General features: G+C 44.2%; 1 pseudogene; it reads left to right on the forward strand.

Moving 5' to 3' along the window:
- Positions 1–6,008: 6,008 nt before the first annotated feature.
- Positions 6,009–7,403, forward strand: LOC139360249 (non-histone chromosomal protein HMG-17 pseudogene; annotated as a pseudogene).
- The last annotated feature ends 89 nt before the right edge of the window (positions 7,404–7,492 follow it).

Raw genomic sequence — 7,492 nt, forward strand, 5'->3', positions numbered from 1 at the left:
ACATACAGTAAAATACAATTTATCCTCAAAAATATAAAAATTCTGGCAAATGCTTCAACATAGAGGAATCTTTTTTTTATTTTTTATTTATTTATTTTTGAGATGGAGTCTTCCTCTGTCACCAGGCTGGAGTGCAATGGCAAGATCTCGGGTCACTGCAACCTCTGCCTCCCGTGTTCAAGCGATCCTCCTGCCTCAGCCTCCCGAGTGGCTGGTGCTACAAGGCGTGTGCCACCACGTCCGGCTAATTTTTTGTATTTTAGTAGACATGGGGTTTTACCATGTTGACCCAGTATGGTCTCAATCTCCTGATCTCATGATCCACCCGCCTCAGCCTCCTAAAGTGCCAGGATTACAGGCGTGAGCCACCAAGCCCGGCCCATATTATTTCAAGTGAAATAAACCAGCACACACACAAAACACTCTTGGATTCCATTTATAGAGTAGTCAAATGCATAAAGAAAGCAGAATGGTGTTCACCAAGGACGGGGGAAAGGGGCAATGAGAAGCTTTTGATTAATAGCTTCCATTAATCAAAATTAATTAATAGTACAGCATTTTACTTTTGCAAGATAGGCAAGATCCTAGAGATAGATGGTGGTAATGGTTTTACAACATTAATATGATCAACGTCACTTAAAAATAAATAAAATGTGCATTTTGACACAATTTTAAAAAGTAAAACTGTCCATTTTAGGTATAGCAATAGACAAAAAATACAGGTCCAAAAATCAAAAGTGATAAAATATATCATGTTATAAAAATTGAATCAGTTAATAAATGCTGCCTTTAAAAATATATCTGTAATAAAAGAGTTATTTAAACAGCAAAAATGACCATATAAAAACACCAAAATAAAGCCTGAGAACTTTATGTAAATAATTGGGAAGACCTTGGTAAGTATAAAATAAATCCTAAGAGGCAATTAGGAATGTTACATTCAAATGTATTATTTATTTCAGAATGGTTAAAGAGTTTTGCTCTTGTTGTCCAGGCTGGAATGCAATGGCACAATCTCGGCTCATTGCAACCTCCAGCTTCTGGGTTCAAGCCATTATCCTGCCTCAGCCTCCCAAGTAGCTGTGATTACAGGCGTCCACCACCATGCCTGGCTAATTTTTTTTTTTTTTTTTTTTTTTTTTGTGGAGATGGGATTTCACCATGTTGGTCAGGCTGGTCTCGAACTCCTGACCTCAGGTGATCCACCCACCTTGGCCTCCCAAAGTGCTGGGGTTACAGATGTGAGCCATCTTGCCTGGTCAAGTTTCATACTTTTGAGGGTGTTAATTTAAAAAGAACTTCAAAGCTGGCAATCATTAAAGAAGATTGAAGGAGGTCCCAAGTTATGTGGAGCCAACACTACTAATTAAATCTTTCTGGGAAATGGCAAAACCCTAGTGCCCTGAATGAGATTGTGATAATTACAGGAAGAAGATCCTGAGGAGGCTCACCTGAGAGTGAAGAACTGAGTCCAGAAACACAGGGCTTTCTAAGTAACAGGTTTTTGAGAATGCATCGGTAAGGGCCACTAAATCTGATTTTTCTTGGTCCTCTTTGTTGTCTAAGAAGAAAGGCAAGGGTGCGGGTTTTCGAGAATGCCTCAGTAAGGGCCACTAAATCTGACCTTCCTCGGTCCTCTTTGTAGTCTAGGAGGAAAGCTAGTGTTTCTGCTGCTGCTTTGGTGGGGAGTGAAACTATTCCGAACAGCAGGGTCCAGGGACCGTTGTGGGTTCTTGGGCAGGAAAAAAAAAAAAAAAAACACACACACACAAAAAAAAAAAACGCGGGTGTTTTTTTGTTTTGGATGGGAAACACTCAGGCATCAACAGGCTCACCATTGAAAAGCATCATAAGCCATTGGGACCAATTTGACCCGCAAACCCTGAAAAAGAGGTGGCTCATTTTTTTCTGCGTTACAGCTTGACCCCAATATTCTCTCTCTGATGGGGAAAAATGGCCACCTAAGGGAAGTATAAATTACAATACTATCCTGCAGCTTGACCTTTCCTGTAAGAGGGAAGCTTTCTTTTCATTGAAGGAGAATCCACAACTATGCAAAACTTGCAGTCTACATCCCATAGGAGAAGCTCTCAGGTTACCTCCATATCCTAACCTTCCTACAGCTCCCCTTCCTATTAATGATGAGCCTCCTCTAATCTCCCCGACCTAGATGGAAACAAGCAAAAGTCTCCAAGGGACCACAAAACCTGCCCCGGGCTATCAATTATGTCCCCTTCAAGCTGTAGGAGAAGGGGAATTTGGCCCAACCCAGGTAAATGTCCCCTTCTCCCTCTCTGATTTAAAGCAGATTAGGCTAGACCTGGGGAAGTTTTCAGATGTTCCTGATAGGAATATAGATGTCCTACAGGGTCTAAGGTAAACCTTCGACCTTACTTATAGCAATGTCATGCTATTGTTAGATCAAACTCTAGCCTTTAACAAAAAGAATGCAGCTTTAGCTGCAGCCCGAGAGTTTGGAGATACCTGGTATCTTAGTCAAGTAAATGATAGAATGACAGCTGAAGAAAGGGACAAATTCCCTACCAGTCAGCAAGCCATCCTCAGTATGGCTCCCCACTGGGATCTTGACTCAGATCATGGGGACTGGAGTCATAAACATCTGTTGACCTGTGTTCTAGAAGAACTAAAGAGAATGAGGAAAAAGCCCATGAATTACTCAATGATGTCCACCATAACTCAGGGAAAGGAAGAAAATCCTTGTGCCTTCCTTGAGTGGCTGCGGGAGACCTTACAAAAATATAGTTCCCTGTCACTCAACTCCCTCGAGGGTCAATTGATCCTTAAAGACAAGTTTATTACCCAATCAGCCACAGATATCAGGAGAAAGCTCCAAAAGCCAGCCCTGGGCCCTGAACAATATTTGGAGGCATTATTAAACCTGGAAACCTTGATGTTCTATAATAGGGACCAAAAGGAACAGGCTGAAAGGAAAAGTGAGATAAGAGAAAGGCCACAGTCTTAGTCATGGCCCTCAGACAAACAAACTTTGGTGGTTCAGATAGGACAGAAAATGGAGCAGGCCAATCATCTGGTAGGGCTTGATATCAGTGTGGTTTGCAAGGACACTTTAGAAAAGATTGTCCAATGAGAAACAAGCCAGCCCCTCACCCATGTCCACTATGCCAAGGCAATCACTGGAAGGCACACTGCCCCAGAGGATGAAGGTTCTCTGGGTCAGAAGCCCCCACCAGATGATCCAACAACAGGACTGAGGGTGCCTGGGGCAAGCGGCAGCTCATGTCATCACCCTCATTGAGCAGCGGGTAAGTTTAACCACTGGGGGCCAGGAAATTGACTTCCTCCTGAACACTGGTGCGGCCTTCTCAGTGTTAATCTCCTGCCCCGTATGGCTGTCCTCAAGGTTTGTTACCTTCCGAGGAATCCTGGGACAGCCTGTAACCAGGTATTTCTCCCACCTCCTCAGTTGTAATTGGGAAACTTTGCTCTTTTTACATGCCTTTCTTGTTATGCCTGAAAGTCCCACACCCTTATTAGGGAGGGATATATTAGCCAAAGCTGGAGCTATTATCTATATGAATATTGGGAACAAGTTACCCATTTGTTGTCCCCTACTTGAGGAGGGAATCAACCCTGAAGTCTGGGCACTGGAAGGACAATTCGTAAGGGCAAAAAATGCCCGGTTCAAATCAGGATAAAAGACTCCACTACTTTTCTTTATCAAAGGCAATATCTCTTAAGGCCTGAAGCTCATAAAGGATTACACGATATTGTTAGACATTTAAAAGCTCAAGACTTACTAAGAAAATGCAGCAGTCCCTGCAACACCCCAATTCTAGGAGTACAAAAACTGAAAGGTCAGTGGAGACTAGTGCAAGATCTTAGACTCATCAATGAGGCAGTAATTCCTCTATATCCAGCTATAACTAACCCCTATACCCTGCTCTCTGAAATACCAGAGGAAGCAAAATGGTTCACTGTTCTGGACCTCAAGGGTGCCTTCTTCTGCATTTCCCTGCACTCTGACTCCCAGTTTCTCTTTGCCTTTGAGGATCCCACAGACCACATGTACCAACTTACATGGACAGTTTTGCCCCAAGGGTTTAGGGATAGCCCTCATCTGTTTGGTCAGGTACTGGTCCAAGATCTAGGCAACTTCTCAAGTCCAGACACTCTGGTCCTTCAGTATGTGGATAATTTACTTTTGGCTACCAGTTCAGAAGCCTTATGCCAGCAGGCTACTCTAGATCTCTTGAACTTTCTGACTAATCAAGGGTACAAGGCGTCTAAATTGAAGACTCAGTTCTGCCTACAATAAGTCAAATATCTAGGCCTAATCTTAGCCAGAGAAACCAGGGCCCTCAGCAAGGAATGAATACAGCCTATACTGGCTTACCCTCACCCTAAGACATTAAAACAGGTGCGGGGGTTCCTTGGGATCACTGGCTTTCGTTGGCTATGGATCCCTAGATACAGTGAGATGGCCAGGCCACTCTATACTCTAATCAAGGAGATCCAGAGGGCAAATACTCATCTATTATAATGGAATCCAGAGGCAGAAACAAACTTCGAAATCTTAAAGCAGGCCCTAGTACAAGCTCCAGGTTTAAGCCTTCCCACAGGACAAAACTTCTCTTTATATATCAAAGAGAGGGCAGGAATAGCTCTTGGAGTCCTTATTCAGACTTGTGGGAAAATCCCACAACCAGTGGCATACCTCAGTAAGAAAATTGATGTGGTAGCAAAAGACTGGCCTCACAGTTTATGGGTAGTTGCAGGGTGGCCATCTTAGTGTCAGAGGCTCTCAAAATAATACAAAGAAAGGATCTCACTGTCTGGACTACTTATGATGTAGATGGCATACTAGGTGCCAAAGGAAGTTTATGGCTATCAGACAACTGTCTGCTTAGATACTAGGTGCTACTCCTTGAGGGACTGGTGCTTCAGATACACACGTATATGGCCCTCAACCCTGCCACTTTTTTCCCAGATGATGGGGAACTAATCTAGCATGACTGCCAACAAATTGTAGCCCAGACTTATGCTGCCCGAGAGGATCTCTTAGAAGTTCCCTTAGCTAATCCTGCCCTTAACCTATATACTGATGGAAGTTCACTTGTGGAGAATGGGATACAAAGGGCAGGTTATGCCATAGTTAGTGATGTAACAGTACTTGAAAGTAAGCCTCTTCCCCCATGGACTAGTGCTCAGTTAGCAGAACTAGTGGTGCTTACCCAAGCCTTAGAACTGGGAAAGGAAAAAAGAATAAATGTGTATACATATAGAAACTATGCTTATCTAATCCTACATACCCATGCTGCAATATGGAAAGAAAGGGAGTTCCTAACCTCTGGGGGAACCCCCATTAAATACCACAAGGAAATCATGGAGTTATTGCACGCAGTGCAAAAACCCAAGGAGGTGGCAGTCTAACACTGCCGAAGCAATCAAAAGGTGAAGGAGAAAAGGCAGAAGGAAACCGTCGGACAGACCATGAGGCCAAAATTGCTGCCAGGTGGAACCTCCTATTAGCAATACCTATGGAAGGACCCCTGGTATGGAACAATCCTCTCCAAGAGATTAAGCTCCAGTATTCCCTACAGAAACAGAATGGGGACTTTCACGGGGGCATAGTTTTCTCCCCTGGGGGTGGTTAACGACAGAAGACAGAAAGGTACTCATATCCAAAGTCAGCCACTAGAAAATACGTAAGACCCTCCACCAAACTTTTCATATGGGTATTAAGAATACTCATCAAATGGCCAAATCCCTATTTACAGAGCCAGATCTCCTTCGGACCGTCCAACAAGTAGTTAAAGCCTATGCGGTGTGTCAAAGGAATAATCCCTTGGTCTATCGTAAGGCCCCTCTGGGGGAACAAATAATAGGGCACTATTCCAGAGAGGACTGGCAGTTAGAGTTCACCCATATGCCGGAAGAAGAAGAGGCGAGAACGACCCCGGGACCGACCAAAGCCCGCGCCCGCTGCATCCCGAGTCCAGCACCTACATCCCGCCGCCGTCGCCACCATGCCCAAGAGAAAGGCTGAAGGGGATGCTAAAGGAGATAAAGCCAAGGTGAAGGACGAACCACGGAGAAGATCCGCGAGGTTGTCTGCTAAACCTGCTCCTCCAAAGCCAGAGCCCAAGCCTAAAAAGGCCCCTGCAAAGAAGGGAGAGAAGGTACCCAAAGGGAAAAAGGGAAAAGCTGATGCTGGCAAGGAGGGGAATAACCCTGCAGAAAACAGAGATGCCAAAACAGACCAGGCACAGAAAACTGAAGGTGCTGGAGATGCCAAGTGAAGTGTGTGCATTTTTGATAACTGTGTACTTCTGGTGACTGTACAGTTTGAAATACTATTTTTTATCAAGTTTTATAAAAATGCAGAATTTTGTTTTACTTTTTTTTTTTTTTTTTTTTTTGAGACGGAGTCTCGCTCTGTCGCCCGGGCTGGAGTGCAGTGGCCGGATCTCAGCTCACTGCAAGCTCCGCCTCCCGGGTTCACGCCATTCTCCTGCCTCAGCCTCCCGAGTAGCTGGGACTACAGGCGCCCGCCACCTTCCCCGGCTAGTTTTTTGTATTTTTTAGTAGAGACGGGGTTTCACTGGGTTAGCCAGGATGGTCTCGATCTCCTGACCTCGTGATCCGCCCGTCTCAGCCTCCCAAAGTGCTGGGATTACAGGCTTGAGCCACCGCGCCCGGCCTTTTTTTTTTTTTTTTTTAAAGCTATGTTGTTAGCACACAGAACACTTCATTGTTGTTTTTGGGGGAAGGGGCATATGTCACTAATAGAATGTCTCCAAAGCTGGATTGATGTGGGGAAAACACCTTTCCCTTCTAGTTTTGAGAGACTTCCTCTTGGTTCCCAGGAGGAGGGATTCCCTGACTTTGACACACATGGCCACCTTGGCACAAAAGCCTTGTGGTATGGAAAAACAAATTTGTTTTTATGTCCTCTTCTCCCTTTCCATCTTTCAGCATAGACTTAACTCCCTTAAGCCCAGACATCTGTTGGGACCTGACCTGTAGTCATTGGTTACCAGTGTGTCAGGCAATCTGGACTTTCCAGTGATGCCACTGAGATGGCACCTGTCAAAACAGCATTGGTTCCATTTCTAGATTGCGGATCTTCAGATAAATTCTGCTATTTTCATTTCACTTCCTGAAAGTCAGGGTCGGCTTGTGAAAAGTTGTTAAACAACATGCTAAATGTGAAACGTCAACCCTCACTCTACACTTTCCCTGTTCAGAGCATCAGATGAAGACTTCATTGGGTTTTATAGTGGCTTTCTGATTTTTGGTAGTCCATTGAAGAAGGGAGTTTGAAAGTTGTTGTATACTGTTAACGATTGTCTGCCCATGTCCTGCCTGAAATACCATGATTGTTTATGGAAAGTATCTTTAATAAAGCTGGATACAGTTTGGCTTGGGGAAAAAAAAAAAAAAAAGAATTCACCCATATGCCTAAGTCAAGGGGATTTCAGTACTTGGTCTGTGTTGATACCTTTCGCAA

The sequence above is a fragment of the Macaca nemestrina genome, chromosome 20, assembly GCF_043159975.1.
Source record: "Macaca nemestrina isolate mMacNem1 chromosome 20, mMacNem.hap1, whole genome shotgun sequence".
In the NCBI taxonomy this organism is placed as follows: domain Eukaryota; kingdom Metazoa; phylum Chordata; class Mammalia; order Primates; family Cercopithecidae; genus Macaca; species Macaca nemestrina.